Source organism: Populus alba, chromosome 2, assembly GCF_005239225.2.
Source record: "Populus alba chromosome 2, ASM523922v2, whole genome shotgun sequence".
In the NCBI taxonomy this organism is placed as follows: domain Eukaryota; kingdom Viridiplantae; phylum Streptophyta; class Magnoliopsida; order Malpighiales; family Salicaceae; genus Populus; species Populus alba.
In genome coordinates this window covers 12778593-12788110 of record NC_133285.1, presented here as the reverse complement: position 1 = coordinate 12788110, position 9518 = coordinate 12778593, and the positions used below count along the sequence as shown (strand labels likewise).

The 9518-nt window shown below is 32.2% G+C and overlaps 1 pseudogene; it reads right to left on the bottom strand.

Moving 5' to 3' along the window:
* Nucleotides 1–1678: 1678 nt before the first annotated feature.
* Nucleotides 1679–3760, bottom strand: LOC118046813 (epoxide hydrolase 3-like; annotated as a pseudogene).
* Nucleotides 3761–9518: the final 5758 nt, after the last annotated feature.

Below are 9518 nucleotides of genomic sequence, written 5' to 3'. Positions count from 1 at the left end.
AGATACCATTTATGATTCATGTTTTGTTGATGGATTCTATGACTCATCTAATAGAGACGTCCAAGGACAGTCTATTCTACCATAAACTCCTTGAAGAAAAAAAAATAGCAATTTGCATAATCACAAATAATCAGTCTTCCACCATTAAAACACAATTTACATAAACAACACATAATATATTAAATCACAAATAATAAATGTACATCGACATTTAAAACAACATAATATTTTATTAAAAAATAAAACTAAATATACATCTATCCAAAATTATCATAGCATATAATAATATGTAATTATATCTAGTAATATCTTAATCTCGTTTAACTAAAGGTCGGTTCTGTAATATCCATGTAAACTTTCTTCATTATAAGTGATATCATTGTCAGTATTGACAATTATACTACCATGAAAGCATAATATTCCTAAGTTATCAGATATTTTATTAAACAACACAACCAAATACAATTATATTTTATTAATATTTTGGGATTAAATAAAGTGCATCAATTATCAATAAAACATAATTGATCGGAGAACACTTACATTCATCAAATTAATCGATGAACATCTATATTCATCAAATTCCAGTATCATAACAAAATTATCAAATGAATTCATGTATTTTCATAGCTAGTATTATTATTTTATACAAAATTTGATATAATTCATAATTTAACCTAAATCAACACTAACTATCTAATTACATAATCTTTTTAATTCACAATCAACAATAACAAAATAAACATTGATTAATTAACAAAATAATCAAACTATCAACTAAAAATATATATAATTAACATAATCCATAATTTAACCTAAATCAATGCTAACGTTTCAAACACATAATTTTATTAATTTACAATCAACAACAACCTAAAATAATTACTAATAAAAAAATAACATAATTATATCTAATTTACAACTTCAATTACATCTAATTAGCCAAATTTCTAATTCAAAACCCTAAAATTAACACTAATTAAAACATAAAATTGCATCAAATTAATTAAGGGAAGTGTTTAATATACCTCTAGGAGTGATATATTAATGGTGAGGGTGATCGGTGGTAGCTAGTTTGGCCGGAAAATCCAACACTCGCAGGTGGTAGATAAAGAGAACTTGGTTGTCTTGGGTTTTGCTAGTATATATATATATATATATATATGAGTGTTTTAGAGAAAGAGAGAGAAGAGTGTTTTAGGGCTCATAATGATGTTTTTTGTGGTATAGAGAGAGATCTTGGCCTGTGGTGAGAGGGGAGAAAAGAAGACAAACATAAAAGATGTTTGATTTTTATAAGGTAATGTATGACATTACGTTTCGAAAGCGTTTTTGAAAAAAATAAATTTTTATATTATTTTTTTGTTTTTAAATTAATATTTTTTTATATTTTGAGATGATTTTGAAGTGTTGATTTCAAAAATAAATTTTAAAAAATAAAAAAATATTATTTTGACATAGTTTGGAATGAAAAAACATTTTAAAAAAGTAACTGCTATTACATTCCCAAACACGCTTAATTTGAAACGAGTTGGAGATAGCATTTGTGAATCATTTAAGTGTACTAGTTTTTCAAATATTTTTTAACTGTGTTACTTTATTAATTTTTTTTTCTGTGTTAAAAAAAAAACTCTTGTTTTTTAAGATCATAAACAATCGACAAGAAATTGTTCATCAATCAACCAATTTGACTCATTGTTTTTTATTTATTCATTTATTACAAGGAAACTAGAACAAGAAACATATTCGGCAGAGCACAATTCATTTCAAAGAATACAAAAGCAAGTCAGCTGAAGCAGACAACACTGTTTATTTCCATCAAAACAGATACGGAATCAGAACTTCTTAACGAAGTCATAAATGTGTTTGCTGACCTCCTCTGGCTTTTCTTGTTGGAGAAAATGAGCTACCCCTTCCATTACAACCACCTCTTCCAAAAGGGGTACATCTTTTTTGAAGCCACCATTGTGTATATGGTCCTTGAGACCAGGAATATTGTAGACAAGGTCCAGATCGCCAACAATAAACTTAGCTGGAACTGTGATTGGTGACCCTGTCCAAGGCGCCATTAGCTCCCAGGTACTGCAAGAGGAAACAAAGAAAAAGAAGTAATGGTGTTCAAAGTCCTCACGCTAGCCATATTTCAGGTAAAATTAATTAATAAGTTGAATAAGGCATACATGGCGGTGGCTCGATAATAATTCAGTCCTCCAGTGAAACCAGTAAGGTTAAATTTCTCAGCATAATAATTGATATCTTCTTCTGACAGCCAAGAGGGTAGACCTGGAGGATCTGGGAACGCCTTGATTCCTACTCCTTTAGGCAAAAGAGGTGTATTTGGACCGAAATTCGTTAAAAGTTTAATCATCAGCCTTTTAGTATCCACTTGCGCAAAGTCATCTTCAGCTTCGCCAGGTTCCTGCATCATGTAAGCAAATAGTGTATGGATGGTCAATGTTTTTTTTTTTTTTAAAAAAAAAAAAACATAAACATTTTATAACAAAAACCATCACATAGAATGAGAAAATTGAGTACTAGTGCATGTTGTTAGACAACTAAACCAAGAAATTACTGATGAATTAAAGGGCTAGCTTATAATACTTAAAATTTTAAGGATCAATGTGAAAAGAGTTCAAATGATGAGGATCAAATTGTAAATGATGGGAGCCTCTGTTTTCAGATCGCAAATTCTATTTAAGAGGTGGTATAAGGATTTTTTTTTTCAACAGTTTTAAAGTATTATTTTTCGATGGAATTGAAGATAAAGAAGATTAATTAATATTAATGAGTTAAAGACTACTTTAAGTTGAAAATATTATTGTAAAAACCAGTGACTATAATAGTATATTATATGAATCAATAGGTAAAGAACATTACAAATTAGGGAATGATTCAATAAATAAATAAAACAATGTTTATTACATGAGTAAATAGATGAAATACATGAAGGTTTGATTCAGCACACATACACTGAACCTGATGTTCTTGATGAAGTTCAAATGTTCCATAATAAACAAGTTAAAGTCTTAAAAAGTTAAGGGTTTAGTTCGAAAGACATCATTTTAATATCATAATCCAAGCGGGGAATGTTAAACTCAAGGGTTAGATTATAATACTAAAAGACTTAAGGATCGAACTAGAAAGAGTTTTAGGATGTTGAAGACCGAGTTGTAAAGAAAGAATTCAGAGATTTATCTTTGTAATATCTAGTTGACCTATCAAAGGCATATTGTAACACCTAGTTTATGTCACAATATTTTCCAATTACAAAAAAGAAAAGAGAAGAAAAGAACCTGAAACCTGAGGAAATAGTAATCGTCTCCAAACAGAGCTCTAAACCACTGCAAAAGATTTCCTTGCGGATTCCTAGGCAAGAACGGGACGCTAGTGTTGACCAAAGCCTTCACTCTGTCAGGTCTAAAAGTGCAAAAATACCAAGCAATCATGGCCCCCCAGTCATGGCCTACCAAAAAAACCATATCAATCCCCAGCGAGTCAAGAAGTCCAATCAAGTCGCCTACGACGTGTAACCCGGTGTACTCACTCACTGATCTGGGAGCGTCGCTATCTCCGTAGCCACGAAGATCTGGAGCTATGCAACGGTAGCCGACGGAGGACAGAGAGAGAAGTTGGTGCCGCCACGAATACATAGTTCAGGGAAACCGTGCAGGAACAAGATTACAGGGCCTGTTCCCGTTGATGCGATGTGCATATTTATGCCATTTGTAGCCACCGTCCTGTGCTCAATCGTATCCATTCGCACGATGGTTTTGTGTTATATGTCGACGGAAGGAAAATGCTACATTAAGCAGGCCATATCAATCACTCACAATTTGTTTTTTTCTGGGATAATTACATTCAGATCCTTATAGCTTGATGGTTTTTTTGTTTTTGTTTTCTCTGTTCTAAAAATTTACATTTTACCTCCTCATCTTTAGTAATTTTATAACAAGTTATATTCTTTAGATTCGGCATTAAAAAAAATATCACAACATTGACATATTTATCATTATTTTTTAATTTAATGATTAAAACACTCTTATACATTGACTATTATAATTTTGTCATCATATTAAAAACCCAAATAAAGAAAATACTTACCAAACATGTGATGGGTATCATTACTATAATTTTTAGATTTATCAACAAAATTTTATGTTGGTATTTATACTCTTAGTCCGCCACCAGTAAATTTTTTATTGATGGGCTCATAGACCGAAATACTCCATTGAAAAAACTCTCATTGGTGATTTATGTTTTGCCAGCGTGTTCATTGGCAATAAAATCATTGATGATTTTATTGACAACAAAAGCACACCAAAAATAAAATTACCTGTTTCATTTCATCCGTATTTTCATCGGTAAATATGATATATTGCTGATAGAAAAAACAACATATAATTTCATCAGTGGTTTTTTTTCACCATCGGTATTTCTCTTGGTGAATTTGATATATGTGTTATAAACTTGCTTGCATTGCTTGGAGAGAAAAAAAAGACATCGACTATATTGCAAAATATAACACTTGTATTATTTTCGACCAAACCATGATGAAGATCTACTATGATTTCTCTGTCAGTGGTATCATACCAATAACATTTGAATAAAAAAACTTTATTCTGCTAGCTATGATATTGCAATTTAATGACCTCTTCTAACTTCCCATAATAGTTAACTTAAAACTCATTAGAAGTCGATCACTTAACACAAACTCCACTATTATATATTTTTCTACCCTAACTACACTCTTTAGTATGAAACACATAATCATTGATGAAATACCTGTTACATCACCTCATCTTTCTTTCAGAACCCAGACTTAGTAAATTCAAAGTAACATTAGCATTCTTTTCTAATTGATAAACCTGGTACATGAATTATAACCATTAATATTTAACAATAAATGTGTAATAAAATTAAGTATCCTAAGAGATAAAAATAATTAAATAATCCTTACATCTATTTTGAATTATGTGGAAAATTATTCATCTTATAATCAAAAGATTTGAGATTCAGTAAGAAGTGAATTTTAGGACAATAAAAATTGACGATGTTGCCTATAAGGAGTTCAACAATCTATTAGTTTATGATAATATAAGAGGTATATATTTTTTTGAAAGTAATGATATGTTAAGTATTATACTTACTAAATAAAAAGTCTCAGTTCATCGCAGTTGAATAATACATAATTATGTGCTTGTCTGAATTTTATTTCTGTCAAATATCTTCCCCTCATAAACTTTTATAGTACGATTCGTCTAGGATGAAAGAATATTAAAAAATTCCCACTCAAATACTAATATTTTTATTATAATATTATTAATTATAATAAAAATAATAATATTTATAACACAAATTATTATATTAAAAAACCAAAAAATATTTATAATACAAATTATTTGGGTTCTGGCGAGGATCTACGCAAAACCCATTAGACTTGGGTCCTATGCAGGACCCATTACCATTGGGTCCGGCGTAAGACCCATCAGAGTTGGGTACCTGAGTCCTGCACGGGACCCTTTAGACGTGGGTCCTGCGCAGGATCCATTAGACGTGGGTCCTGCACAGGACCCATTAGAAGGGTAAAAATATAAATTATTATTTTTATTATTATTATTGTCATTAATAAATTTGAAATAAAAATATTATTACCACAAAAAACAAACCATATAGTTGATTTGAAGGATACAATCAAAATTATTATTATTATTATTATTATTATTATTATTATTATTATTATTATCATTATTATTATTTGTGCTATAAATATTATTATTTTTATTATAATTGAAGGTATTAATATTAAATATAATATTATTTGTGTTATAAATATTTTTTAAAAATAATAATATTTTTTTAAAATGGTATTGAAAAAATATTTGTGTTTAAAAACCACCTGGATACAATTTTTTTTTTTCTAAGCTTTTATAGTTTGTAATTTTATGTTTGAAATCAAATTAATATATTTTTTTCTAATAGTAACAAAGTCTTAGCACCTTGTTTATATTTTTTGAAAAGACAAAAAAAAAAAACCCTAACCAAACGGTTAAAAACATATGTTAAAAAACAACATATTCTAAGATTGAAGTATGTAATATATTTTTTTGATTTGAAAATAAGATTTAACATTTTTACTGCATGAAGCAAGGTTTAACCCTAAAAGGGTTGGGGGATGGGTTGGGTCCCTGTCTAGACCTAATCGGGTTGGGGTTTGTGTCCGTGTTCGGACCAAAGTGGGTTGAGGGTTGCCTCTGCGTCCAGATCCAAGGGGGATGGGGGTGGGTCCGAGTTCGGAACTAAGGGGGTTGTGGGTTGGGTCCACATTCGGATCCAAAGGGGTTAAGTCCAAGTCCGAACCTAAAAGGGTTAAGGTTTGGGTCATTTAGAGTCCAGACGCAAGGGGTTTGGGTCCTTCCAAGTCTGGACCCAAAAAGGGTTGGGTTTGTCCTTGTTCGGACCCAAAAGGGATTGGGGACTGGGTTTATCTTTGGACTTAAAGGGGATTGGGGGTTGGTTCCTTCGAAGTCTGGACGAAAGGGGTTTGGGGTTTAGGTCCTTCTGTGTCTAGACCCAAGAGAGTTGAGGGTTGAGTTTGTGTCCGAACCCAAGGGGGTTAGGGGATGGGTTCGTGTTCGGACCTAAGGGGGTTGGGGTTTAGGTCCTTTGGTGGCCAGACCCAAGGGGTTTAGAGTGTGGGCCCTTCCACCTCCAAACCTAAAAGGGATTCATGGATGGGTCTTTGTCAATACCCAAAAGAGTCTGGACCTCAGGGGGATTGGGGGATGGGTTTATGTCTGGACCTAATAGGGTTAAGGTTTGGGTCCTTCGATGATCAGACCTAACGAGGTTGAGGTTTAGGTCCTTCAGTGGCCGGAACCAAAGGGTTTTGGGTTTGGGTCCTTCCACGTCCGGACCTAATGGGGTTGGGTTTGTCGGTGTTTGGACCCAATAGGGATTGGGGGTTGGGTCCGTATCCAAACCTATAAGGGTTAGGGTTGGGGTATGGGTCCTTCGGTGTCCGGACTTAAGGGATTTGGGGCTTGCATCCATGTTCGCACCCAAGGTGGTTGTCGGGGTTTGGGTCGATGTCTGGACCCAAAGGGGTTAGGTCCGTGTTCGATCCTAAGGTGGTTGGGTCTGGGTCTTGATGCAGGACCTATTAGAAAGGGGTCTTGATGCTGGACCCAAGAGCCTTAGGTCCTGTTGCAGGACCCAAGAGTGTTGGGTTCAGACGCAGGACCTAAAAGAACTAGGTCCTAACACTGGACTTATGAGCTTTGGGTAGACCCAACACCACGTGGCGCGTTGGTTTGGTTAGTGCCCAAGGCAAGCCAGCCCCGGCGCCATGTGTGTGCACAGGTTTGACATGCGCACATGTAAGGTAGCCCAAGCGCCACGTATCTCTAAATAGGGCGTGAGTTTTGCTCACGCCCAAGGCAAGCCACCCGCAGCGCTAAGACCAAGTGTCCGCATCCTAGGGCCCCTAGTCCCACCAAAACTTGAGCTGACCATTTTCTCCACAACCATCCTTTCAATGCCTAATGCATCCTAGCGAAAAGACAGCCCCACCCTTCCCCCGCTGCCTTTATAACTCTCTGTGGCAAGGGTTGGTCTACCATTATACTACTCTAATCCATGGTGCTTTATGTCTAGGTAAACAATAACATGGGCACTGATCCCTTTTAGTATATTGTATAATATGTTACTTAATTGTTATAGATACCATTTATGATTCGCGTTTCGTTGATGGATTTTATGACTCATCTAATAGAGACGTCCAAGGGCAGTATATTCTACCATCAACTCCTTGAAGAAAAAAAATAGCAATTTGCACAATCACAAATAATCAGTCTTCCACCATTAAAACACAATTTACAAAAGCAACACATAATATATTAAATCACAAATAATAAATGTACATCGACATTTAAAACAACATAATATTTTATTAAAAAATAAACTAAATATACATCTATCCACAATTGTCATTGCATATAATAATATGTAATTATATCTAATAATCTCTTAATCTCGTTTAACTAGAGGTAGGTGCTGTAATATCTATTTAGGCTTCCTCCATTATAAGTGATATAATTGTTAGTATTGACAATTATACTATCATAATAGCATAATATTCCTAAGTTATTAGATATTTTGTTCAACAACACAACCAAATATAATTATATTTTATTAACATTTTGGGATTAAATAAAGTGCATCAATTATCAACAAACATAAATTGATCGGAGAACACTTACATTCATCAAATTAATCGACTAATATCTATATTCATCAAATTCCAGTACCATAACAAAATTATCAAACGAATTCATGTATTTCATAGCTAGTATTATTATTTTATACAAAATTTGATATAATTCATAATTTAACCTAAATCAACACTAACTATCTAATTACATAATCTTTTTAATTCACAATCAACAATAACAAAATAAACATTGATTAATTAAAACAATAATCAAACTATCAACTAAAAATATATCTAATCAACATAATCCATAATTTAACCTAAATCAGCACTAACATTTCAAACACATAATTTTGTTAATTTACAATTAACAACAACCTAAAATAATTAATAATAAAAAATAACATAATTATATCTAATTTACAACTTCAATTACATCTAATTAATCGAATTCCTAATTCAAAACCCTAAAATTAACACTAATTAAACATAAGTTGCATCAAATTAATTAACGGGAAGTATTTAATATACCTCTAGAAGTGAAATATTAGCGGTGAGGGTGATTGGTGGTAACTGGTTTGGCCGGAAAATCGAACACTCGCAGCTAGTAGATAAAGAGAACTGGGTTTCCGTGGGTCTTGCAAAAGAGAGAGAGAGAGAGAGAGAGAGAGAGAGAGATATGAGTGTTTTAAAGAGAGAGAGAGATGAGTGTTTTAGGGCTCATATCGATGTTTTTTGTGGTAAAGAGAGAGATCTTGGCATAAAGATGAGTGGTGAGAGGGGAGAAGTGGAGGAAAGAGAGAGAGAAGAAAAGAAGAGAAACATAAAAGATGTTTGATTTTTATAAGGTAATGTATGACATTACGTTTCAGAAACGTTTTTGAAAAAAATTAAATTTTTATATTATTTTTTTTATTTTTAAATTAATATTTTTTTTATACATTTTTAAATTATTTTGATATGCTGATTTCAAAAATAATTTTTAAAAAAATAAAAATATATATTATTTTGACATGATTTGGAATGAAAAACATTTTAAAAAGCAACCAGTACTACACTCCCAAACACGTTTAATTTAAAAGGAGTTGAAGATAGCAACATCTGTGAATCATTTAAGTATACTAGTTTTTTCAAATATTTTTTTAACTATTACTTTATTAGTTTTTTTTCCTATGTTAAAAAACAAAAAGAAAAAACTCTTGTTTTTTAAGATCATAAACAATCGACCAGAAATGGTTCATCAATCAACCAATTTGACTCATTGTTTTTTATTTATTCATTTATTACACGGAAACTAGAACAAGAAATA